Here is a 27030-nt window from a genome sequence, read left to right on the forward strand (position 1 = left end):
TGAGCTGGATATGAGAACAGGTGCAAGTCTGCTCTGTATCTGAATCCGACAGAATCCAAACACTGACAGGCTGGATGGCAGTGACCCCTATGGTGCATTACACAGCCATTCTATTTGGTTTTCCACAGGGTGGGGAACAGAAAGTATAAGGACAGGCAAATGTGATGGAACAGGAGTTTTTGTATCAAGTGAACAGTGACAAAAATACCCTGAAGCACGCACTGAAAAGAGCAAAGTTGATGCAACATTCCCTAAAGCAAACATGTGAACTTGCAAATTTAATGCTCTTCTTTCAGCAGAGCATTTGGAGAGTTTGTTATCTTGAATTTTAAAAAAGCAAACAAAACAAGTTTATCACTTGCAAAATTCCATCATGAATCTTCAAGATACTGTAACACTATGATTCAAAGATTTCTGTCACTCAGCCAGCTCAGAAAGCCAGGAAGTGCAGCAGAATGTAGCACTCTACTCCAATTGCTTTCCAACCAGTACTTCCTTATCTCTTATCCAGTGGATAAGGCAGAAGGATCGTCCAGACAAGTGGCCCACAGATCAATCCTATTTGGACTGTCTCAAGTTCAGCCCAAAACAAAACCCAACAGCTAAACTGAAGGATGTGAGGGAATGGCCTTAAGTTACACTGGGGGAGGTTCACATTGAATGTTAGGAACAGTTTCTTCTCAGAAAGAGTGGTGGGGCAGTGGCACAGGCTGCCCAGAGAGGTGGTGGAGTCACCGTCCCTGGAGGTGTTCAAGAAATGTGGAGATGTGACACTGAGGGACGTGGTTAGTTGGCATGATGGGGATGACTTGACAGTAGGACTAGGTGACCTCAGAGGTCTTTTCCAATCTTAATGATTCTGTGACTGCATGAGACTTGAGAGTGAGCTTTGGAAAACGCTTAGGAGAACGCATGAGAGAGGCTGAGACACAAAGTCCTCTGCTGCCAAAGGCTGAGCTGCAGCTTCCCTGAGTGAAGTTATCTTGCACATAAGTATGACAACACTTCCCGTATATTATGATAGCAGGCTAAATCCAACCCAATTCAGTCTGGAGAGGTGCAGTGCACACCCAGCACTAACATGCACATCTTCACAGATGGGGTTGACTGGAAGATAAGAAACAGGCTAAAATTGAAGGAATTACAAGCATAGCATTGCAAATTGTAGTAAAATCCAACATAATTTAATGCTCAAGAGTTTCCACACACTTTCCTTCCTAAGGATGCATAATAATCTTCAGCCCACAGGAAGAAATAATGAAGTTTCACAACAGAAGCACATCAAGAGGTGCATCAGTGCCCAAATTAATGACTCTGGAAAACTGAAAGGTACTGGAAATAGTACCAAAACATGCCAGGCCATCCATAATAACAAAGAACAGCTAATGATTCTGGCCTCTTGTGGCTATGGCAGAAGTCAGGTAAAAAAGTTATGGCGGCTTGTTTTTGCACAAAGTGCATATTCCAAGCTCTCGGCAAATAACTCATAGTCGATCTATAATACTTTATGTCAGAAGCCTGACAAGGAAGAAAAATCACCATGAGAAATTCTGTATTCTTTTTGGTAGTCAAAATGTCAGTTTTGACATTTGACCACAGACGTCAATAATCATGCCATGGAGATCGGAGACACAGGAACCTACAGAGGAACACAACATTTCTTTTCTAAAGGTAATCAAACCTAGTATGCAACAAGTTACTGAGAATTTGTTTTAATATTATTTCTAAAAATCAAAGCAAGCACTATCTGCTAAGAGGAATCTGATTGTCCTTAATGGGTGAAAAAAAAAAATGCAACCCAAAGCACTAGAGATCTTAGCAACTAAAATCCACATTTTTAAATGATATAACCAACCACAGAACCTAGATGAACAGGGACAAAACACCACATGGTACAGAATAAGCCATGCTCAGACATGCAAGAAAATCTTACAAAAGGCCTGAGTTTCAAAGGGCATTCCGACTGGCAAAGAATAGGGGAAAAAACTAAAACACAGATCACTCCAAAGTTTTCTTTTGTACTTCAGTTGTGCTTCTTGGGACTCCTTGCAGTTGTGTCAGTGCTTTATATGATGGAGAGAAGGCCATTCAGTGACCTCCCACCAAACATCATGTTCAATACCACATGGGTCAAACACCTAAGTGCCAAGCAGCATTTGCTCAGACATCCACAAGGCTGCTTTACAGAAATCTCATCAAAAGAGGTCTCTGCTCACACTGCTCAGGAAGATACCATCAGCTTAGCTGAGTGAGTTTTAAATTAATCAAGATTTCCCTCAAAGCACTCGTGTACTTCTCTGATCAGCTCCTAAATCCATTATGAAGTTTTGAGCTGGAGGCTGTATGACCCTTTCTAGGACTTTGATCCAAGATGAGTGAGTGACCTCTGTGCCTCTGAGCTTAGCTACTATGTCAGGATAAATTCAAAGTGTTCTCTTAGTGTCCAGACCTTCCTGGATTTAGTGGGTTACAGATAGAGACCAGACAAAACTCTTTCCTTGCCATAGGCAAACTAACAGTGGGGACAGAGACGTTTCAGAGATCCTTACAGACCAGAAATTGATACCTGATTATTCTTCCTCAAAATGAGATTTTGCAAACAATTTGAAGTGGGAAGAGGGGAAGGAACAGCTGTGAAAACAACCAAAGTTTGCAGAGTCTGTTGATATATTATAATGGCTCCAGGAAAACAATATTAAATTATTGTGCAAAATCCTGGAGCACGAAGTGCCACAAAGTGAGCTCCAAACTGGCTCAAAGAAATTCTAGAATGTATACAAACCAGCACTGAGAACAGTGTCTTTTTATTGGGTTCTACCTCTGAACAAGAAGTTAAGAAATTTTCAGGAGTACCACTTTCCTTGGTTTTGAGATTCAGACAAGTCAGCAGCCACGCTCCCCAAGTCTGACCATGAACTAAAGGTTGAACAACATTGTGCAAATAGATCCTCAATGAACCAGACTGCATTTTTACCCCCACTAACAAGTCTACTGCATCTATGTGACACCTTATTTCTTTGGAGCCACAGGATGCAGCTTCCCTGATCTGGGGCTGGAAGATTCTTCAGCAAAACTCCTCTCTCACAGGCAGAGAAGATGCATGTTACACATTGATCAACAGTGAGTGATAACAATGAGAAGAAGCAACAAGGAAGTACATTTTCACTCTGAGGACTGTCAGACACAGGAACAGGTGCCCAGAGAGGCCTCCATCCTTGAGCCCACCTGAATTTTGAAAATCAAGGCCCTGACCAACTTGATCTAATAGGATCTGCTTCAAGGGGGCAAGATGCCACACAGCAGTTTCTTCCAACCAAAATTGTTCTCGTTCCAATGAATGTGTTTCTTAATCTCTTTCCTCTTGCTGCTCTTGAACTATGTTCACTGGGCCTAGATCACTGATGCAATTTTGAAGGGAAATTTAAACATAACAATCTCACTACCATGTCTGCCCACAACCTTATTTTCCCTTGTGTTACACAGCAACGCTATTTTTGCATTATGATGCTGCTCATTGATCTATGAGCACAACAGCTTTGTCACATGTCACACAAAGATCACCCAATATGCAAGGACATCAGACAACTTACAGTACCATAGTAGCTATCATCAAAAAGCAAACTAGATACAGATCTTCTCTTCTCTTGCAGCAACAGAAAAAGCACAAAATCTCATGTGATGTGAGTTCATGCAACTGGTCTGTAGCTCATCTTTGGGCATACAAGTAGAGAGAAAATTACTTAAAAGAATGGAAGCATGGTTTACTCAGGTATAGCTGTAGAGGACTTTTCAAGCATTTGGAAGATTTTTTTTTTAATTTTGATCTTAACCATTTCATTTTTTCTTCACTTGAAGACTATACTTTCTGCAGAAGGCTAAATGATCTACATTTAAACATCTGCTAGTTAATCCAGATTCTTCTGTATGATGTAACAACATCTGTTATTTCTTTTTTAAATGGAAGAAAGGAACAAGTGTTCTCATAGAGCCAGTCTTTGATTTTGGGTTTTCTACCCCTGCAGGCTATCTTACTCTGAAGTCCTTTGCCAATGGAGAATAAGCTGGTTTTCATCTGCAATCTGCACACATTGGCTAAAGAAAAAATTCTAGTCCAACACTCTTCTTGGCCAAGGGAAAAAAGGGACACAACCTTCTGCTGGCAATTTTTTTCCAAGGCTGCCAGTGATCAACAGGTACCAGCAACAGTTGCATACACTGAGTCTCTGAGAGGGAAAAGCAAGGTAAGTCTACAAACCACTGGGGATCTGCTGCTTTGTTTTGTTTTGTTTTTGCTTGTTGCTGGGATTATTATTATTTTTTTTTTTATGTTTGACTGGATAGAGAAAGACAAAGCTACAAAGAGTTTTCTCAGGATTACTCCCCTCCAGTTGGGGCATGTCACTAATTATCTTCCACTCTTTGATGCCTCCCTTCTTCTCACAGTGGCATAACTCAGGAACACAGCTATGCTGTACACAACATGCCACACTCCCACTGCAGCCCACATCAACCTGTAGGAAGCTGTTGTCTCTAGAAGTGTGCATGGAACAATCAGAAGCAGCAAAGCCTGTCACAAGAAATGGAAAGGAGGAATGGGAAACCTGGTGCATCACACAGGAGTATTGACTACCTCCTTATGTCACAGTAATGAGCAAATCCTTCAAGCTCCATGTGGAGGCTGTGGGATTGGATGGAAAGATTTCACACTGACTAGACATCCCCAGTGCTCCCTCTGCATCATTGTTGCTGCTCATGTTTCTTACCTCTAGCATGCTTTTTGTTCCCCGTTTTACAATTAGGCTTTGGGTTTCTTCTACTAGTTTTCAGCCACTCCTCAGCTGAATGTAACAGCTACAAACACAATAAGCAGATGCCACAGGAGCAAATGAAACTGCATTCCTTGCCTTGAGGCCCAGCATGCTGCTTTCTGTCAGTGCTTCTCATACTGTGCGTCTCCATACCAAAGGAAAAAAAATACGTGTAATCAACTGCAGCTTTGTGAGCTGCATTTCCCATCAAGTAAAAAAAATTAAACTAAAATAAAAGCTAACATAATATTTCTGAAACTTTCATTGAAAGCCAAAACTCATCAAGACTGCAGCACTTACCAGAATTTCGCTCCCAAGAGAGCAAGTTTACATTCACCACATCTCCTCAAAAATGGCTCCAAAACATGCCCTGCAAAAAAATGAGAAAGGGAAAGAAAAAAATTAGCGACTAGAATGTCACAAATTGTTACACTTCTTTCTCACTCCGCTAGCATTTATCACCAAACTTCCACCGTTTTTCCAGTTTTAGGGAATGAGGTAATTGGATTTGATCCCTCACAACGAATTATTACATTCCACCAGTATTATGCAAAATATTAAAATAATTGCTGGATTCCTTCAGACTGCTCAGACACATGTCACTGCCATGACAGCTTTTCAGACACCAAGGATACAAGGTCAACAACATCAAACAAGCTGCAGCGTAAAGCAAACATGCCAATTATTTTAGATCGGGTCCCAAAGAATTGGCCAACCTGCAGTCTCCTAGTGAGTTTGCCTTACCAACATGTTTTCAAAATGTGATGCACACAATGCTCTCGACAGTCTTTGTGTTGGAATACTACACAAAGGAAAAAAAAAAGGGGGATGGGGGTTGTGCCACATTACATTTTTTGACTATATTAATTGCCTCCTGTTCTCTAAGAGAACAAAGAGGGAGAAGAACTAACAAAATGCAGTATCCAGTTTGACACATGTGAGGGCCAGTCCTCCTTGTTATTCATTACAAGGAGAGCAGAAGTGACAAATGCCATCATTTAGCCAACGCTGAGTAAATTTCAAATGACAGCTACTCCTTATTTTTCCTTGAGGCAAAATCTTTGAAAGAACAGCTCACGGAGCACAGCCTGAAAATGATGTTAAAACATTTATTTTGCAAGTCCCTAGAAGATGGAGGAGCTGTGATTTTGCTGGTATTCAGCTCTGGGAATGATAACCATGCAGCAAATGGAGAAGGTCACACATTTCAGTGTATGTCCAAACTGGTGAGGTCAGACTGAACTTGAACTGCTTTCAGAAACACTCCCATTCCCTCCCAAGTACAGAGCTGAATTTTCCACGAGAGAGGCATCTGTAAAATTAACGCTGAATGAGTAACTTTACAACTATACACAGATGACTTAGGGGCTTGCATTATTGATGGAGAAAACCTGCCTCAGCTGCAGCAGCAGCACATCTTTGCAGAAGTGCCTTTCCTGAAGGATGCTGTAAGCATTGTGCAGGAAATGAAGAGGCGAGGCTCTTCAGTTTACGCTGCTTTTACTGGTCCTTGTTGCATGAAAAGCAGCTAGGAAAATAAAGTCATGCTTCAGGAACAACCCAAGAAGTTTTATTTAAATTATGGCAACTGGGCTACACTGTTCTAAATCTCGGTTAGAAAGCAGACCTCCAATTTCGTAAGGCTGAAATGTCATTTTGGGTGGAGAGTTCAGGGTGGGGAAAGAAAGGAATAAAAGAATGTAGAAACTTCAGAAGAGGCTTTTGTGCAAGACTGTAGGAGTAGACATTTTTAATCACACAAGTGCAAAACAAAACATCATCTTCCTTGCTTGCTTTCTTAGTTTAGTGATTGAAAAAAAGAAATGTAAACCAAATAGCTTGGATAAACCAAGGAATAATGGAAAAAACACAACTCCTCCTCCCCCAAGAGCTATTGTACAGCTTGGCAGAATACATGAAAACACTGAAAAAAAGATGGGTCTTAACTGCTTTGCTCAGACTTGGGGAAGGTGGTTATTATTCCAGTGCCATCCATTTCCCTCCCTAGCTTCCAGGCATTTGGCCTAGAAAGCAAAATCAAGTCAAGAGACTACTTCTGCCTTCCAACTAATTGGACAGCATCTGCATGCAGAAAAGTTGGAAACAGGAGACAAGCCGGGTTCGAAACAGACCGATAGCACCTCAGCTTCAGATTAGCTCATTATTTCCTTCTGCACCAAGAGACTGGTTTAATAATTCCCCACGGAGAAAATTTTCCTTCTACCTATGTAGAAGGAATAGTTCTCTTTCTTGAGGTCTTTGAATAATATCACTTATCTCCAAAATTTGACAATCACTTCTCAGAAAAGTGAGACTGACTTTACTAGCTTTGGACAATACAGCATAATACAATATAATAATATATATAATATAATTATATTATATGTAATATATATAATCGTAAGGTGCAAATACATGAATACAGGCTTTGAGATGCACTAATTTTGCTTTTTCTTTTCTTTCCTTTTTTTTTTTTTTAATTAGTATAATAAATAAAAGAGGCAACGAAAGCTTTGCCTGATCAGAATTACTAATGGAAGACAGCTTCCCTCCGCTCTGCTTGGGAAAAAAGAAAACCTGGAAGTAACCATGTGACTGTTCATTGAACAGTACACATCTTCTGGAAAAGGCCATTTTTGCAAACAGTTCTTATAACAGAAAGCATTTACCATAAAATGCATTGATTTGCTTCACTATGAAGGGTTGGCTAGGGGGTACAGAGGTATAACCTAATATTCAAAAAGCTGCTGGCACCAACTGAATGGAATATAGTAAAAGTTTAGGTTTGTTACCACATCCAGTGGAAGAGTGGGGAAGGAAGAAGAAATGATGAAGGAAAAGTGTTGAGGATGAAAATCTTTTCTGATGAAACTCACAACTGAACTCCCCTTCCACTTGTCATCTAAAAGCAAAACCGAAATGAGACTGTTTTAAAGCACAGTGAATGGAATAGTATTAGATTTAAGCAATATGCAAGTTGCTGCAGCTTGCTATCCATCCCAGCCCAAAATGCTTACAACAGGATCACTCCAAGCTATGACTCCCACGTCACTGCCAAGGCAGGATGCTGTCCAAATGAAAGCTGCCCAAGCATCTTCTCCTAAACAGCACGGCATAAAATACTTGGAAACCAATTGATGTGAGAAATTGCTCTGAATCTCAAAGAAGAGACTTTATTTGAAACATCTAAAAAAAAAACCAACAACAAACAACCACCACAAAAACAGTCTTGGGAGATGATCGCACTTACTGTCTGCCAAGAACAGCCATTTCCTGTAAGCAGCACCAGCTTCAACAAATTGGAATTTTTTTATTGAAAATAAAAAACAACCCATGCCCCACCTCCCTCAGTGTTGCACACATACTAGTGTTGCTTTTATTCAGTTTTGTGTAAAAGTTGCTTTTTTGTACAGAGGAAAGTCTTTTGTGAAATACATTGTGGTAAGGAGAATCACGTCACCAGCAGACTTGGTTTCCTCACCTTGCCTGCTTTAGAGCCAACTTCTGTTTATCCTCATCCGTTTCCAAATTTGTTTTTGTCAGTTCAGACTGGGATCAAAGTTAAGTCTTACTGGCAAATGAGAAATCACTGACAGTAGACACAGTAATGACTTTTTTAATCCAAGCTTACATGCCAAACTCTATTAACACCCACCAACTTCCAGGATCTTTGGATTAAGTTTGTGGTGAACAATTCAGACGAGCCCAAAAAAAAAAACCTGCTTTCCATTAAAGCAAAAATAATTTAGTGTCAAATAAAACAGATAAAGCCATGATTTAGTGCACAGTCAGGAGGATTCTGGTCTGGTACATACTGGAGGTGTTACAGCTTGCACGCAAGCTTGACCCAGCTGGAGGAAGCAACTGGCTGAAATCATAAATAGTCTTAAGTGTTTTTCAAACGGATTCTAGTAGATGCAATTCTGTTGGGGATACTCAGAGACAAAATGAAATCTAGATAATAAGCATCTGACTGTTTTTTACTAGTAACATGCCTTTGTTCCTGCCTTTTCAAACCTCAAGTAGAACCACACATCTCTAGTTGCTGGGCTATTTTACTTGGTAACAATTGGTAAGATGACATAAGATTTCAGACTGGAGAGCAGTTTACAATTGGACATGGTTGGATCAGGGTGTGTAACCCATAAAAGAGCTGGATCCACTTTGTAAAGAAAATGTTGGTTACTGCACCAAGCAATACTCTTCATTTGTTCTAATGTAGTTTGTGTTTATTATGCTACACATCGCACGAAGTAGGTTTTGGGTCATGAATCATTCCAGTCAGTGAGTTCCTCTGGCCCTATTGTAGCAAAGCCTGGAGTGCCCCTAATCAGGCAGGATGAGGACTCAGCTCTGCAGGAGGTTGCTGACACATCTGAACAAATGCTCGGAATCATGCATGCTTGGTTTTATCTGAGGTGCATTTTCCTGATATTCTCCCTTAAACTTTTTTTATCTTATAAATATAAAAAAATGAATAGCCATTTAAAAACCCTCTGAAAGCAACGTTGAGCACAAGAAGAAAAAAATATCTCCTGCATGCTGAGTTTATAAAGGAACTGCACATCTTAAACTTAGCTTACATAAAGCAATCTTTTACCACGCAATGCCAGCTATATATAAAGACCCCTTATCCTGTGAACATCTGAAAGCTTTCCAACAATGAAACGTTTAAAGTTTAAAGGAAGCTTATAGGCTTGCACTTACATGGGGACAGAAGCCTCACTGTTACCCTGAGCCTATTTATTACTCAGGGAGGGTCCCAGAGAACAGTGTGTGACGCAAAGAAGCCCAGCCGGCATCAGGGGAGTGGGAGGAAGCAGCCAGGACAGGCACAGCACTGGGTTTCAGCAGAGGAAAAGAAATCATAACAGTGTTACCAGACTGCTACGTTTGAACATTACAAATCTGGTGATTCCTCCTGCCATGCAAAGTTGAAAAGATTTGAAAGAAGATGATGGCTATACAGAAGAGCAGGCATCCTGTGTCTGTCATGTAAAACTCACTGGGGTTCTAAAGCCTCATGCAGTTACCTGATAGCTTCGTGCAGATGGGGGATATAAATAAGAATGACCAGGTCCCTTTCCTAAGAAAGGCCCAAAGAAAACGTGCACTTTCAGAACAAACCAGTTGTCCCCATCACCAAAATCACAGCTATATGAACTCCAGACCTTTCAAACTGCTGCCCTTTCTGTTTGGAGCAGTAGGAACTCACCAAACAGACGTAAAGTCAGTTTTGCAGTACCTAACAAGCAGGAAAAAAGAGAAAAAAAGCTTTACAAGAATACAGAGGCTTTGTTTCAACTTTTTCTAGTTTTATAAACAAAAAATCCAACAAAACAACAATACAAACACAGAAACAAACAAGTACAAAACTTTGTTAAAGATAAGCTGACCTGTTTATTTTCTATACCAGTTAAATCTCCCTGCGTACCAGATCTATTGACTTTAGAATACATGCTGCTGGCAGTGAACCCCTATATCCTGCTTGTCCTTCACTGCCAGCCCTGCCAAGCATACTGCTTGCCTTCCTTTTTCCTGGGATGTTAAAATACCAAAGAGAGCTTCCGTTCCTTACTGATAGTTAATATTGTCAGGTCAGTAATGATGATAATATTACCTCTTTCTCTCTCAACTTTCTAGCAGGATAAACAAAGCCAAATGTTTCTTGCACCAAGCTGCTTTTCTAGGCGCCCACTTGCTTTGTAACACGAAACTATGGGTCAAAAAAGAAAGCCAAAAATTTAAAGGAAAATAAAACAACTAAATGAGCACTAGAGTACCTGTTTGAAAAGATCCCATAACTCTAGGCAATTCTTGCTAACCACGCTACTCAAGAGAGAAACAAGCATGTATTTTAGCTGCCTTCTAAGCTGGAAGCTCATCTGCACGCTGCATACCTCATCCACACCGCTGGACTGGTCAGACTCTGTATCAGGCATCTGCAGCCACTATGATGATGTGACCCCACGTGGAACTCCTAGCTGGCTTCACAGCGAGCAGATACTGAGACTGAGAGTGCTATTCACAGCACAGGAGTATGCAACTGCAGTGACAAACTTCAATTCTCAAAACAGTAGAAAAATGACTTCATTAATTGCAGGGAGAGTGTTCCCATTTCTCTTTACAGAAAAATGAGAAGTGCTATGCACCAAACAATTTTTTTTCTTTCAACAAGAAATGAATGGAGCCCACAGTCCTAAGAATAGATGGCACTCTCTGGCCTCTTAGCTGGCCCTCAAGAATGCAGCTGGAGGGCATGAGGCCGGCAGAGCAGCGCATCCCTTCCTGCACCCCAACCTCACACCCACTGACACCAGGGCACTGCTTTTAGGACCAGGAACAAAGGAAAAAAAACAGCAAGAAAAGCAATAGCCAGTGGAACACAAGCTTTTGAAACTTTTAGCAGCAGATCTTGTAGTTTGTCTCTTATGAAGAAGGGAATGCTTTTCTTCAGAAGGAACAGGAAAGACCCTAAAGTACCTGTAGAACAACCTCACTAAACAGTGTATTTATGAACTTCTTGCAGAAGTAAAAATCTTTTAGAAGTGTAAATAGATTGCAGTGTAAGAGCAGCTTTTTAGATAAAAAAGACTGTTTTTTACAAAGAATCCCCTGCCCCTTGACAGAGAATCTTACCTAAGCAGTAGACATTTTTCTTTAATTAGTGTGTGAAGTTCAAATCGAGGACATTACATCTATGATGTACTACAAAAATGAGTACACATACATACACTTCATGTGGAATAAATATGCTGATGTTGCAATAGCGAGAAAGTCTCACATCGTGACCAATTTACTTCAAAGGCTTTACATCTTTAAAAAACTGGGCATCTATCCTATAGTCTTAGGACAAACTTGGATGAAAGGGGACCTCTGTATTACAAAGGACTTCTTGAAGCTCAGCCAGCCCATGGCTTTAGCTGTGGATGTGTAATGCTGTAACGGATTAGTCACTCCAAAACAAGCTACCTGACATTTCCTTACAGAACTGAAGATACTGACCCATCTCCAGGCCAGCACGTGTCAGGTCTCATTCTTGTTCGTGTGCAAAAGCAAAGCAAAGAAGTTTAGTGGTGTGAAAGCAGCATGGAGCAAGCCATGGGACAGCTGGAAAATGAACACAGGCAGGGCAGGGCCCCATTCATGTGCACAGATTATAGTGGCTTCCTGTGCTGGGTTCTTGACAGTGGAAAAAAAAATAAAATAAAGTTTGCACATTTGGTTTTCCTAACTACTGTAATTTAAATATTGCCCCAGAATGACACAAAGGAAGAGCACGGCCCACAAAGAATCCACATGTAGGCAGGCAGGGGCAGGCTGAGCCAAAGCACCCGTGCTCAGCAGGAGCCCTGCAACCCATGTGTGTCCCATTGCCTGATGCAAATGGGAGAGTGAAGATGCTGAATTTTTGAAAGAGCCAGCTATTTGTATACCTATTTCTTTATTCAAACAAAAACAACAACAACAATAACCAGCAAAAAGTAAGCTGTGCAAGAAAAGAATACAGCAATGTGATTAAAGCACAGTGAAAGCCCTTTGCTGTAAACTAATTATGAACTACAACATGCTGAAAACAAACTTTCTTTTCACCCTGTTCACATTTCTCTTCTAAGATGCAAGGATGGGGAAAAAAGGAGGTTGTGGTTTTAAAATTGTGGAGCTTATCAAGGTCAAGATCAGATGAGTAGAGCAAACATAAGAAGAAAACATCCTCTCTCCCCACCTCCCTCCCCATAAAGGAAGCCTGGCAATGAGGGCCCATCTGCAGTGTCAATGTGCTGGTCTTTAAAGGATTGCTCTTGAGAGCATTTTTGCCTAATCTTTTTTTTATCTTTCTGGAAGTTTCAAAACAAACAAATACTTCTGATTTCTCTGGAAGTTTCAAAATAACTTGAGGAATAAACCATGTTACGTTCTGCTTTATTTTTTATAATCAGCCAAGTTGCATAAAGCAAACAAACAAGGGCCTCATTTGTCATGCAACACAAAGCAGGGAGAGAGGAAGAGCTTTACATTACAAAATCAGTAACTGTCAAAATCTATGTAATGTAGCTGATGGACTCAAGGTTGGGGGAGTGGGGGAAGGGAGTATAAGAATAGTCCTGTCTGTCATGGATTTAGTTACTTACTCATTTTCATGATGAGATTTCATGTTGGTGAATTCTGGATCCAGCAAGAAGAAAAACAACCCAAAAAATCACTCTATTTTGACAGTTTACTTTCCAAACAAAAACCCTGCTCTCTAGCATCTTCCAAGAAAGACTCCCACATAATGAATAACAGGAAATTAAATCCTCAGGCCAACACAGCAGAAGTACAAATGAAAAGATTTTGCAGTGACATAATGCTCCAGCCTGGAGTGCAGATCAAGTCTTTATTCCTTCACACTGTCCTCAAATCCATCAGGTCCCTCCTTCGAAAGCGAGTGTCCCAGCATGAACCAGAATAAATGCAGGGCTCTTGTAATTCCGGGATCGTGCTATAGTAATATAAACCTCTTTGCAATACAAAAGCCACACAAAAGCATTTATTTTGCTAAAATGTCCTATGGATTTAAAATGTCATGCTCTTTAAAACTCCCCCCTACTCTCTTGTCTTTAAAGATTAAGCAAAAGCCTGTGTGGGGGAGCTAATGAACCTGGATTTCCAGCTTGCATGGGCCAACCAGCAGCTCCCTACCCAACAAAACTGTAATTCCAGCTTTACCCCACAGTTGGGCACAAGCCCACCCCTCCATGTTGCCAGCCGTAGGTTCCATGCCCTGGCACCCGTTGGCATGAGCAGACAGGAGGTGTGGGACCAGCAGCTCCCTCCCCATATGAAGGCAGCCCACCCAACCACAGGGATGAGGAATGACCCACAGATGTGCTGTTAACAGACTCACTCCCACTTCCTCAGGAAACCAGGCAAAAAGTCTCATAGTCCCCTTGCTGCACCCCCACCCTGCCCCCAACCATGCAGATGCAGTATAGAAAAAAAAATAAAAGAGGAGCATAGATGTAAGGCTTAAGGGCTGTGCTACATCCCAGAACAGCATCTGGATTACTGTCTCATGCATGTTTCAGAAGTGTCATTGGCTTCCTGTTTAATATTCTTGTTTTATTGCTGCACAAAGCCGGCCTCATCTCTACCAGCAATATATTACTCTCACATCCTCAGAGCAGATCTTTAATGAGGGTATTCTGCTTTCTTGATATTCAGAGACCTTCTTTCTGTATCAGCATAATGCCTGAGCGCCCAGAATACAGAAAAGGAGTTAGATCTCCCTTTTAAAACACCACCACGGTATCCCACCATAAAGGGAGCTGGAGTGACCATCTTCCCCACTCGCAGCAGCATTAACAGCACTGGTATTTTTGTTAAGCCTCCTGCACAGGGCTGCTGGGGCCCCAAGTGCCCTCCAGAGAGCTGTGTGCCACCCTGCTGCATGCCATAGCCACTCCAGTCAGCCTGCAGAGAGCTGCTGCCCTATCCCAGCCTTTCTCACATTGCCATGGTGACACTGCCGCCATCGCTGCACGCCTGGCCTATTTTTCACAAGCTGGCAGTGGTAGGGGGTGTTGGTTATGCCTGAATCTCAGCAAGGCCTAAAATTCCTCAGCTTGCCTTTGGTGCAAGAGAAGGGCCACGCTCAACGTGAAGATGAATCACCTGAGTTGGGAACTCTGCATTGCTTCAAAACTACCAAAAAAATGGTGAATACAAATCTCAGTGTACAACACAGGGAAGGGCAAGCAGAATAGCCAGCCAGCCCCAGCATGCTGGCAGCCCCAGGGGCTTTGGAGGCTTTCCCAGGAGAAGAGTTCTGTGAAGGAGAGACCTGGAGGACAGCAATGTAATTGTCTTACCAGCTACATAATGGGGCGGATGAGGGCTGAAGGAAACCCATAGCTGTCATTTGGAAACCACTGAGATGCAGTGGAGAGACAGGCAGCAGGGCTGGCTGGAGGAGAAGGATGGAGGATGATGGAGAGGAAAGCTTTGGAGCTGAAGATAGGCAGCTTGTGCGAATAAAGGAGTCAGCAGAGGGACACACAGAGGAGGCAATACTCTTAAGAAATGAGGGAGCTGGACAAGTTTCCTTTGCAAGGACATTCTGGACAGATGGAAGTGTAATTTGTAGGGGACAGAGAAAATGATGTTGCAGTAAATCAAGACATCAAAGGAAGATTTGGATATGAATTTCAACAGTGTGGTCTGGAGAGCAGAGTGTGTGTGAAAAGACATCACACATGAAGAACATGCTGAGATCTGACTGAAGATGAGGTGAACTCCGAGGCAGACACTCACAGATTTTGGCTTCACTGAGGGACCCTGGTGTTGCCCATGACAACAGACAAGAGATAATGGGGAGATCTGCAGGTGGAGCTGTGTCAATGGGTATCTGTTTGGCCATGCTAAATGAGGCTGCACAGCTTGGGATCCACATCCATGAATAAAGTCTGAGCCTATTGCTTGGACAAGGGGAGAGAGGATTAGCGTTCTGTTCCAGTCATGAGAATCAAATACAGGTATCTATATATCCATGATTCTATGAAGACTTTATATATATATATATATATATATATATATATATGTATATTTACATACATATATAATTGTAATAGCTCTATATAGAGATGAAGGAACCTGAAACATAACTCTGGTAAGAAGAACATGAGAAGGGGAAGAACACTGCCCTTCATCCTCTGCCAAACACAGTGGAAAAAAGCCTCTCCCATTGTTCCTTTTTTGTATCACTGCAGGTAGCAAAGCCCACAGGAGCAAAACGCTTGCCTGTTAACCCCATGGGAAGTTTAAGCAGTCAAGAAAAATAAAAAAATATTGTTGTGATAAAAAAATGTCTGTCAAAGCAAAACACTGCTATTTGCAATACATTTCAAAGCCTCTACGACAGTGCTTACTCTCTCAGAGGGGTTGGGCTGTGCCAGCTCCAGATCATGCAGCACAACAAACCTGGTGCAGGCAGCACCATGTGTCCGCATGCCTCCCTAGCCAGTCAGGCAGCTATTACCCATGGCAGCAGTCACCCCATGAACACAGCAGCCCATGTAGTACCCGGGACATGCATTTTACCCAATGACCGATGCATGCTTAACCACGTGTCAAATCTGCCAACACGCCGAGTGCTGGAAACAAGCGGTGTTTTGGAAACAGCGCATCTGGGTCACTGTTGGCTCCTGCTGCGCCTGCAGGCACCCTGGGGATGAGCAGCAGGGAGCAAACTGAGGAATGGGCCTGGCAGCTCTCCTCTGGGCCATTATCCAAAAAGCAGAGACCACTCTCCTGGAACAGTTCCGCAGGTGTAATTGGGGTTATAAAAGCACATTCAGCTTTCTCCTCCTCCGCGATGAGAGGCTGTAAATCATTGAGAATAAGGCAAGAAACAACACACAAAGCGTTCACAGGCTCCGCTTTTTCATGCTCAAGCTAGTTTGGACTCTTACATTTCGGAAATGTCATGTTTGATTTTGCCCCAGAAACCGCCCCATGAAACACAAGGCCCATTCAGGCAGTGCCCAGCCTCCAGCTGCGGCACGGGGCCACCAGGAGCAAGGGACATCTGAGAAGGGGCATTCAGAGCAGCACGTGCACAGCCACAGCCGCAAAGGCACTGGGTTATAAATTCTGGAAAATATATGAATAGTATCAGCTGGCAGTACGGTCCCTGGGAGCACATATCCATAACAAGCCCATGGGAAACAAGAGGGGATATGTGCCTGAGAGCCATAAAGAGGCAAGACTTTTATTTATTTATTTTTATTTCAGTATGAAAGCAAGCTCATTAATTTCCCCTCCAAAAACCATTTGCACAATCTGTGAGCAGCTGCAAGGGTCAGTTGTGTAGATTTCAGCAGTAAACATTACCAGCAACAGTTATGGGAGCCACTATATCAATAACCACATTTTAAAACGAAAGAATATGTGCCAAAAATGTCAAGTTAACTTCCCACACATGTACGCTTACATCTAATGGCAGAGTGTCAACGGAATCTGGGACTCCCACAGACCCAATGCCACTGGCACTGCAGCTGGCAGCCCACACTACCTGTCACACCCATACCCTGCTCCCCATGCCCCGCAGCACTCACCACTGATAACAACCGGTTTACTGTGTCACCTTTCCCTCCCCTGGTCTCACATGCTCAGCCACAGCTCACATCACTTTTAACCCACCACATGAACACGGGGTCACAGCAAGTGCCTCGAAGCACCACACACACAATATGGCATCAAGAAGGGGAAGCACACATGGGGAGTGAAGACAGTACGGCTTCCACAGATGCCTTTATAAAGAACAGAAAGTAAGAAAGAGCATGCTTCCTCATAAGGACAGATGTTCTATCAACCAGCTGAGCTCCCGGGCCCTTCCCTTTTCCAGACAGACACCTCACAGCTCAGTTAGAATTTCAACAGCTACCTCATGCACAGTGGGGAAGGGCATCCAACAGCTTAGCGCAGAAATCAGGTTTAAATGGAAGTCAAAAGCCTTCTCTAACAGAGAGGATTTTCAGCATCACACATACACAAGAGGAAGAAAATAAAAAGCTGCATTTCTTGAATACTATAAACATGCCGTACGGCAGGGACTGCTTACCTCAGCAGCATTCATGTTGCTCTAGCAGCACCAGAAGGCATTTTTCTCATGGACAGGCTCTGCCTCACTCTGGGATTCACAGCAGAGCAATTATAAGCTTCCCAAGACTGCTGTGCAGCTCTCCAGGGCTGCAGTATTGGCAGCATCCAACCACAACTGTGGAATTAGGAGAGAGTAGGGCAGCACAAAGCATGGCGGTGCAGTCTCAAACCAGCGAGCACAGACTGCAGTAAGTTCTGCCCTACTTGCCTTCACAGCAGGCATGTCCAAAGGTCCCTTTGCTATCAGCAATGGACAAAAGAAGGAACACCAGAGGCTTACCCATGAGACTGACTCCATCATCACACAAGGGACAGGCCCACCTCTCGTGTCGAGGGGAAGTGCTGATGTCCCAACGAGCACGTGCAAAGCAACAAGAACATACAAAGTATTTTGTGGGCTTGGAACAAAACCTTGCTTGTAGGATTCATTTAGTGAAAGAATGTATGTTAACAGAGCAAGCTATTTATAGTAACTCTCCATAGAAAATGAACTGTCTCTTGGTTCCTGTCCCTATAAAATGCAGCATTCTCAGCGGAGAAACCCTCTCTTTAATCCGAAAGCATGGGAGGCAGGGGGGCAGGGGAAGGGGAAGCTGCTGCCTGCCATACCCGTTACCCCAATTATACCAGAGATAAGGTCTCCCTGTGCTGTCAGCAGAAGCCTTCCTTCATGGCTGGGGCCCAAACACAGAATTGCACCATTCTTCCCTGGCCTGCTGTGCTAAAGCAGCCTCTGTGAAAGAGCTGCCTGTATGGCATCTCCATCCTTCAGAACTCCGCTGTGGACATACTAAGGTATGTCAGAGGGACTGAGATGGATTGCTCCTCTCCTAAGCCCCACAAATTTTTTTTTTTTCAAATATTTATTCAATATTAAAACATGCCATCCTAAGGAAGATTGCAGTCTTTTGAGATGGGGACAGACCACTACAAACTGCCATTAGAAGATTCTAAACCAGGGCACGTTCCCATTTCCCCATATACTGCACACTCTGAAATAGAAGTATATGCACTGTGTGTCACACACAGCCAACTTGAAAGCCACATCCATGTGCACACATTGCTTAGGATGTTGAACAGCCTGCAGAATTGTCACACCAAGTCTTGCCTACATGCTGCAAATGACCCAGATCCACAGCCCACTTAGCATGCGTGCCTTTGTTAAAACACCAGTATTTCCTCTAATGAAAGCCTGCATGGGCATGGACATACATCATCTCCCTTCCAAAATCAACACCTTGATGTGAAGACTTCATTTCTAGCATTCCCAAGAAGTCCTGGCACCAACAGCTGGCACACATCAATGCTCTGAACCCCAGAACTGGGGCACTTTTTGTTACACTTAGCCATTCACTGGTCAGAAACAACAACAAAAAACACACAACAGACTGTTCTAAAGGAGGCAATAGTGAAATGCTCTGCAGAAATAAATTGTTTTCATGGAAAACAATAGTTTAGGTTTCCAGGTGTTTTTTCCTATGCAAGACAGTGGGCCACAGTCAAAGATGTGCTTGTGCTTGCCCCTCCCTTTAATGTTTTTACATTAAAGTGAAAATAAAAGCTTTAACTACGGATGCCCTCCACATGAAATTTTTTAAAGGCAGAAAAATTACACAGAAATAAAGAAAGCAAACTGCTTTTCATGTTTTGTTTGTCCTAAGATTTTCCCTACTGCTTATTTTTCCTATCTGAGCTTAATAAATTATTTCTACCATTTTATTCAGACAAGAAAGAAGCTGTATAAACTGCAAGCATGTGACTTTCCTTAATATAACAACACGCTGTTCTGAAAAAAATAAAAAAGCAAAATACAAAGGTTCACTCTTTAAAGAATGCATGAGAAACTAAAATACACACATGCAAACAGACAAACCACATAAGAAAGACTTCTAATTAGCTTTCCCTCTTCTTCTTTGCTTAAATATATTTGTAAAAAAAAACCAAAAAACAAAGCAAAACAAGAAGATGCAATTAATTCTCCACATCCATCCGCATGGGAGCCCTGCTGCTGGTTTTTAGTGAAATAAGACTCAGCTTTTATATCCTGACACTGGAGCTATTTGTCATAAAACAAAAACAAAAACAGTATTTAGAGATTTCAGTTTGGACCTGACAGAGGGAAAGGGAGAAAATAAGGTTTTTGGTCTACATAAAAGGTTTTTACTTTTTTTTTTTTTTTGGCAGAAGTCTTTTTTCATAGTAAAATAACCTCACATTTTCCAGGTGGGAGCACACATATTTTCGCTGTCCCCATGCCCCTTTCAAATTCTAGACAAAACACAGGATCTTACAACTCACCCTTGCCCCTAGATATCATCCATCAGCAACTTTGCAGTAAAACCCCTCATAATTGGCTCTGCTTCATTCCAGTATCTGACACTGACACTTCTTGTTGGTGAGAAATAAAAGGGCCTATCTTAAATCTAGTGATTGTACCAATAAACCTAAATTAGACTAATGGGAATGCTGAACTAAAAATAAAGCTCTATAAGCTATAGAGGAAAGATATATCACAAGACTTTATTAAACTATAAATCCGTTGATTAGAACTATATTTTCTAAAGACAGAATTATCTTAAGCTAATTTGTTGTAACAACAACAACAGCGTAACAACATTTGGTGTCTATAATGAAAATTAGATTATATCAGAATAATTTTGTTTGTAATTTTAGATTGACAGAATTAGACACAGTAAAGTGCTCACATACATAGAAATAATGAAAAGCAATATGTTTTCCATTTGTTTTCATGATACAACATTTGGTGTTCTCTAGGCCATAAGCAAGCATCTTGGTTCACAGGTCTTCAAATTATATTTGAAAAGAGTAATTTCTCCTTCTGTATTCCACAAAGACTTAGATTAAGCCAATATATGACATTACTTTTTGTAAAGATCCAATATAAACTGGGACTGCTGATGGAAACAGTCCTCCTAAGCTGTTCCCACTCCTTAGGTCTTCCCAACTACCTTGGCTCCACACTTCACCCATTTGTTCTGCTGCACTGACTGCTGGATCCCAGGGAAACCAGAGTTTAAAGTCAATCACTCAAAGACAAAACATTTTGTATTCAATTTGAAAGCAGCAGTAGGTGAGCAACACGGAACGATGGAGTAGGAGTTTCAGAGGCTGGCTGTACAACCCGAAAGATCTGTCTTAAGCTTGAAGGAGGAGCAGGGAACGCTCAAAAATATTTTCCTGGACTGTCTAAAAGCTCCAGCTTGGAGTCTTTCAGACTCAAAAGCCTGATAGGTTGGGACTTGGAGATTTTTTCCACCAGCTTACTCACTGACGATTGATAAAGTCACAAATTTCTGTATGAAAAAGCACTGTCCAACCTCCTGCATGGCCTTTTCTCCATCCATGGCAGTGGCTGTGAGATCTGTTTGCGTTCATATTGTATCTCAGCTCTCTAAGAGCTGCTACTCAGATCCCCTCAGAAGGAAATCAATGACATTTGCTCTGCCCCAAGCCATGGTTTTACATACAGGTTGCTCGACAGGACTGTGAGCAGTGCTGTTGTGCAGACAGCTTCTTCCCTGTTTAGCCCTTTCACTTCAAATTTGTTTCTTTACAGAGGCTGGAAATTAACTCCAAAATAAGATTTTTTTCTTTCTAACAATGGCTATTTTTAATTCTCTCTCTGTCCAGTTAGAAAGGAAAATGAGATCTTGCTAGCTTCAGTTTTTTATTTTGGCCTGCTGCAAATACCTGAGGTGTCAGTAGCTCTCTTATACACAAAGTAAACAGCACCATTAACACACTCCAAGGAAGCAGCCCCCCAGCCTACTCTGAACAAAAATAATTACCACCAGCACCGACTGTCATTTGTCAAAACTCAACAGCATTCTTGAATCAGAATGCGTACTCAGTAATTTGTTTTTTTTTTTAAATGCAATGACTTCAAACTAGTTCAACCAACACATGTAAGGTGTGTGTTGATGGCCTTGGCAGCCGCTGGCTTTCTAAGTGATAATTACTAGCAGTTCATCAGCCTTAGCAGTTTGAGACAGGCAGTTTGACAGCATTAGTGAACTGTGCTGAAACCAAACCCCAGTTCCCAAAGGGACTCTGATGCACACTTTTCCATTGCTGCTGGCTGGAGAGTTCCTAGAGCTCTGCTGTGAGCTGGCAGATCCTCTCCCTGGCCCCACACTGCTCTTGAGAGGAAAGCCAGCAGGGCTCCATTACATCTCCACAGCATATGCCATTAAAAAAATAATTTATTTTTACAATGTATTAATTGTGCTTCCACTGCCACGTGATCACAAATAGCTCTGGCAAACAACTGCACCTCAATGAATAAAAAGTTTGTCTGACCAAAGAGTAATTGGAGTTGCTTGGCGCTGAGGGTGAATGCAACAGTGCTCCAGCTGACACATCTTGCACAGACGTTCCTATCAGGTCTTCTGTACTCACTTGTAAACACAAAATACAGAGAGCAAACTTTTTGAGAAGCTTTGGAATTAGAAGAAAGAGGTTTCTGGGCAAACTGAAATACTGGCCCTCCTCAGCCTCTAAATGACTGAATTTATCTCCTAGTCCTTTATGTTCAGTAAGCCACAATAAAGTGTCTTTGGAGATGAACTTCAACAAGTTCTATTTTTTCCTTGAGCAGATGGAGAATTTTTATTAAACACTTCCACAGTCACAAAGTAAACTGCCATTAAATGAATACCAGCAGAAAAAAATATATAGATTTTATACTTAAAAAAAAAAAAGCAAAAAAGAAGGAAAAATCTTCCACGCTGCATTAAAAAGCTGCAAGACTTGGGTGAGTTGAGCAAGTTCAGTCCCATGCATTAAACCTCTCAGTGCTACACCCTCTTCCAGACAACCTTCAGTGCTACTGATGTTTTTTGCTTCTACTAAGACAATTTCACACTTTGAAGTATTCACATGATGCAAACAGTTGTCAGCTATGTGTGGTTTTCCCCTCTCACAGGTTTTTACACCCGCTGTCTTTCAGAGTTTCTAACACCAATCTCTCCATGGCAGCAATTTCGAAATTTCTGCCACTAAGTAGAACTGCACTTTTTATTGTCATCCTGCATCCAGAAATCATGGTTCTCATTGCCAAGGATTTTACAGAGCAGAATCTTCACTAGGGAAAACCAGAAGCTCTACATCAAAAAGACCAATGCCACGAAGGACCCATAGAGATCTTGAGCATGGATGCTTTGCAGAGTTATGCATTTGTCAGATCACTCTTCCTACCAACATCAGTGGGAAAATTCCCACTCATTTCTATAAGCACTAGCTCCTACAGACAGGAGAAAAACAAAAAGCACAGCCAGCTGCTTCATCCTGCCAGTAACATGGAAGAGGTTCCTTTCAGAGGACAAACAGTCAACTGCCGAATCCACATTTAAAAAATTACAACTGTTCTCTTCCAAACTAAAATACAACATCTTGGTGAAAATGCATAGCATACCTTCAGAGGCAGAAGAGACAAGCCATGTAACTTTTTTATCTGAAAACATCAGATATGAACTGTGACCCTTTTCATTTTTACTATCACGGCCTCAATCCCAAGGCAAAGCAAACTTCAGAAAGAAAATGAGATGAAAACCCTGAACAAAAGCAAACCGTGGCACACAGTAGAAAAGCAGACAGGGATGCTGCTCCAGGTGACCTCCCCAATTGCTCCTATGGCAGGGGTGCTGCTCCCCAGCTCTGCAGGCCCCCAGCACAACAGCAAGTCTGTGCCTGGTTGGAGAATGCCTCTGTGCATTCTGTGGTGTTCAAAGAATGGCTGATGTTTGCTCTTCCAGCATGTCAAGGGAAGCATTAGTTGTAAAACTTAAGGAATGGGAGAGGAACTGAAGAGGAAACGCACAGGAGGGCAGGCTGATAGTGGATATGGGGTTAAAAGAAAAACTACCAGCAGGCAGGAAGAAGTTCTTAATAAAAGGCGAAGAAAATGCAATTTCAGTTGAAGTCATTGTCAGATGATGATGCCCAATTACTGAAGGGGAACTTCAAGGACAGTGAACAAGGCGTAGGTGGGAGATATGGCCACCCAAAATTCCCCACCAACGCTCCTCCTTCGCATGGTTCCACCCACAACGCTGTCTGCAGTCACTGTTCCGTGAGGGCTCGGCCCAGCTCTGCACAGTCCTGCCCGAGTGCTTAATGGGGCATAGGGGTGCAGCTGACAGCATGTGTAAAAGCCAGGTCAGAAGCACATGCAGGTTCTGGTCAGTCTTTCCTCTGCAAGATGTCCTGCGATTTTCACAAAGATCTTTCTCTCTTTCTCTCCATGCCCATGCCCTGACTGATCACCAAGCAGAACGTCACCTGATGAGAAATACCCAGACTTCACTCAGATGAGAAGGGAGGGGTATTCCCAGCAGAGCCTGTGTAGTTTCTGCATCACCAGTGTTTTGACAAGCAATGAGAGGCGTATGGCTGTGACTTGAAGATGTACATACAGTATCATCTGCTGCATACCACCATTTGGCACACCAATCTGAACTAGAGGAACCTGCAGGAAAGCAGCAGGGTTGAATGTCCCCTTTTGTAGGGCTAGTGACCAGTGTTGGCAATGGCTCTTGTCCTTGAGAGGCAGCCAGTGTTGCTGAGGGCATAGATTCTGGTCTTACCTCCTCTTCCATCACCCAGGGATCTGAGCAACAACTAAGGAGATCACAGCCTTTTGGTAGTAAGTAGCAACCCAACAATTTCATGGCTTCGTTAATATCTGTGCTCTTCTACTCTTATCTGCATGCTCTCACACTAAAAAATAGTATGGAGCTTTCTCAGCTGACAAGTGGCAAAGATGAAGATGGTAACTATTGAAATCCAAAAAAATTTATTTATGAAACTGGCTCTTAAATCCTATTCAATGTAAATTGAAATTCTTAAACACCTCTTTGGCTTTAGCCCTAAAACATCAAGAGAGAAGCCAACATTTTGAATAATCACTTGATTTCAACTTCAAAGTTCTTTCAACTTCATATTATTTCATGAAAGAGAATGTTATAAAATAACTACGTTATGCTTATTTAAAAAGAAAATGAGAAAGCCTTTGGTATGCACAAGTGAATTAAAAAAAAAAAAAAATTAATGATCCAGAATTCACACTTCTGAATGTAACCTGCATTAGAAATACCATCCAGACAGCTAAACACAACTGTAAGCAGCCATGAGATTTATGCATGCACATAAAACACAGAAGCTTTCATTATTAGTAACATGACTGACACGAGTGACCATGCAACTCTCAGCTCACAAAACAGTAGTTGTGATTAGCTGTGGGTGTTTGGAAGAGGAAGAGTATTTGGTAGCAGCAGGGTCAGTGGGTGCACATGCCATTTTATTCTGTGGTTACTTTAGTTCCTCCACTCGCCCCAAAAGAGCATTCTGTCGGCCTTACCATACTCAGGTGAGCATCCAAAACAAATTCAGGCAATACCTGAATAGGCTTTCTGCAACCAATTGGAAATGGCAGCTCACTAAATAACCCCACCTGCTTTGGAGAGGATGGCCTGAACATGGTTCTGGAGTCAAATGAATAGTCATCAGTTACCTCTAATTTAGAAAGAAAAAAAGTTTCCTTCTTTTCAAATGTAGATATCTTGACAAACAGTTAGAGACCACTGTTTCTGCAGAGAAGTAAGAGAAAGAAGAAACTCTTCCATCTATTCATTTGGTGAAAGCACCACCTTTGGGTGCCCCCATTAAAAGAGATGATAATAATGAAAACAGATTCCTTATTTTCTTAGAAAGCTCAGCACAGGTAAAGGTAACTGGAGAAGAATGAAATCTTAAAAGCCCATCTGATCTTCTTATGAGAGACATGTTTGTACACTAAGAGCATGAATCTAATTTGCTCACAACTGAACATTTCCCTCCCAGTGCCTAGGTTTGCTTGCTGTGAGCGAAGTGCATCTCAAACACAGAACAGCAATCCTTGCTGCCCAGGCAATATATCTCTTTCCTCCACACCTGAGCAAGAAGAGTCCTGAGCAGCACCACAAAAAGCACCACTACAAAGTAGAAAAACTGGAGACAGGATCTACTGTTATTCCTTCTTCAAGGCCACATGACTGTCAAGATAGCTACATTACTGCACCATTAGTTATAAGCTCCTGCACAGGAGGACTTGCTCTGCACTTCACAGTAAAAACCGTTTCACAGGAACAGATAATCTTTACCTTTTATCCACCAATTTCCTTTTACAGTTATAAATTGGTAGGCAGCACTGACACCTATATGCAGATTTGTCTTCAGACACGCTTCTGCCCCAAACCATCTCTTCTTCCTGTTCAGAAATTAAACCTTTTTTTCCATTTAGAAGATCTTCCAAGTTTGCTGTTGCAGCTCCATCACCTCTCTTACTCTGTGGTCACACCACAAGACAGACACACAGTTCATTTAGATGCCGTGTTCCATGAGATCGGATGTTTTATATGCCAGTGCTTCCTCTTCACCTCTGCCCCTCCAAGCCCACCTGTACGTGCACTTACTATCACTTGCTCAAGCCAGTAGTGGAGCTGGGTATAGGACAGCAACTATACAGATGACCTGCCTCTGAAGTGCTTCTCTTTTTCTCCAGTAAAGCAAATACAGGTGGTTTCTTTTGAACTTCTGTTCACTGTTTCTTTGGTATACGTTGCAACACAATTCAGCTTCAGCATTTTCTACAGGAAATAAGTCATCTCCAATCAGCAAGTCACATGCTTACACTTGAAATAATTCTACAGTTATGCCAAGGGGTAGCTGAAAGGCAGCTCTATATTGCGTGGGAAGGAGAGTTCTGCATGTGGTAACGGTGACAGACTGACATCTTGGGGACCAGTCTTCCACTGATCATGGGACAGCTGCAATGAACACTACGATGCAGAAAGTGGCATCTGTAAGCAGGACTGCGTATTATCATCCTGCAACTCAGAATATCTACAGCAAATAAGCCAGGCTTCACAGGAGTGAACACACTGAGGCTGACTTAACTGTTAATATAGGCAGAGGCAAAACCACATTCATCACCATTTCTACTAAACCACGTGATGACACAGTACTGTTTCCGACAGGGACAAGACTTTGCTTACGGTAACAGATCCGTGTCCAGTTTTTACTAACATGACTGATTAGTACCCCAATACTTCACACTCATCAGAACTTGGCTACATTATAAATCAACTAATATCGTCTACAAAGGCATTTATCTTAATTATGGAAAACACACAAAGAATCATCTTCTTAGACAGGTTTGATTTCCTCAGTTATTCTGATTGGGTACTGATCACCTCAAATCTTTTTACAATTTTTATTAATACTATTCAGGTGAATAGAAAGAGACATTCATGATTGATTGCTTTAAGGAAAGAACGAGTCAAGATGTAAACGATTGTTTGTACCAGAGAAAAGAATGATGGAAAGACCAGCTAGCTTTAGATTTGCTTCATTTTATATAGCTCATAATGAGGCTAGAAAATGGGAGACTTGCAGAATTCCCTTTGCCTTTTAATTCATACAGAAAAAAAAAAAAAAAAGGAACAATATCTGAAAACAAAACAAAATTGCAATCAACCAGCTGTGCTTCTCTTGGACCGCAGAAAGCACAAAACATGAGAGA

General features: G+C 42.0%; 1 protein-coding gene across 2 annotated transcripts in view; it reads right to left on the reverse strand.

Annotated features, from left to right (window-relative positions):
* The window catches only part of FYN (FYN proto-oncogene, Src family tyrosine kinase), a 130565-nt gene that overhangs the window by 71677 nt on the left and 31858 nt on the right, over positions 1 to 27030 (reverse strand). For both annotated transcript variants that reach the window (XM_048935532.1, XM_048935535.1), the window contains exon 2: positions 5109 to 5178. The gene's annotated coding sequence lies outside the window, so the exon portion shown is untranslated. The remainder of the gene's footprint in view (positions 1 to 5108; positions 5179 to 27030) is intronic.

This window comes from Lagopus muta, chromosome 2, assembly GCF_023343835.1.
Source record: "Lagopus muta isolate bLagMut1 chromosome 2, bLagMut1 primary, whole genome shotgun sequence".
In the NCBI taxonomy this organism is placed as follows: domain Eukaryota; kingdom Metazoa; phylum Chordata; class Aves; order Galliformes; family Phasianidae; genus Lagopus; species Lagopus muta.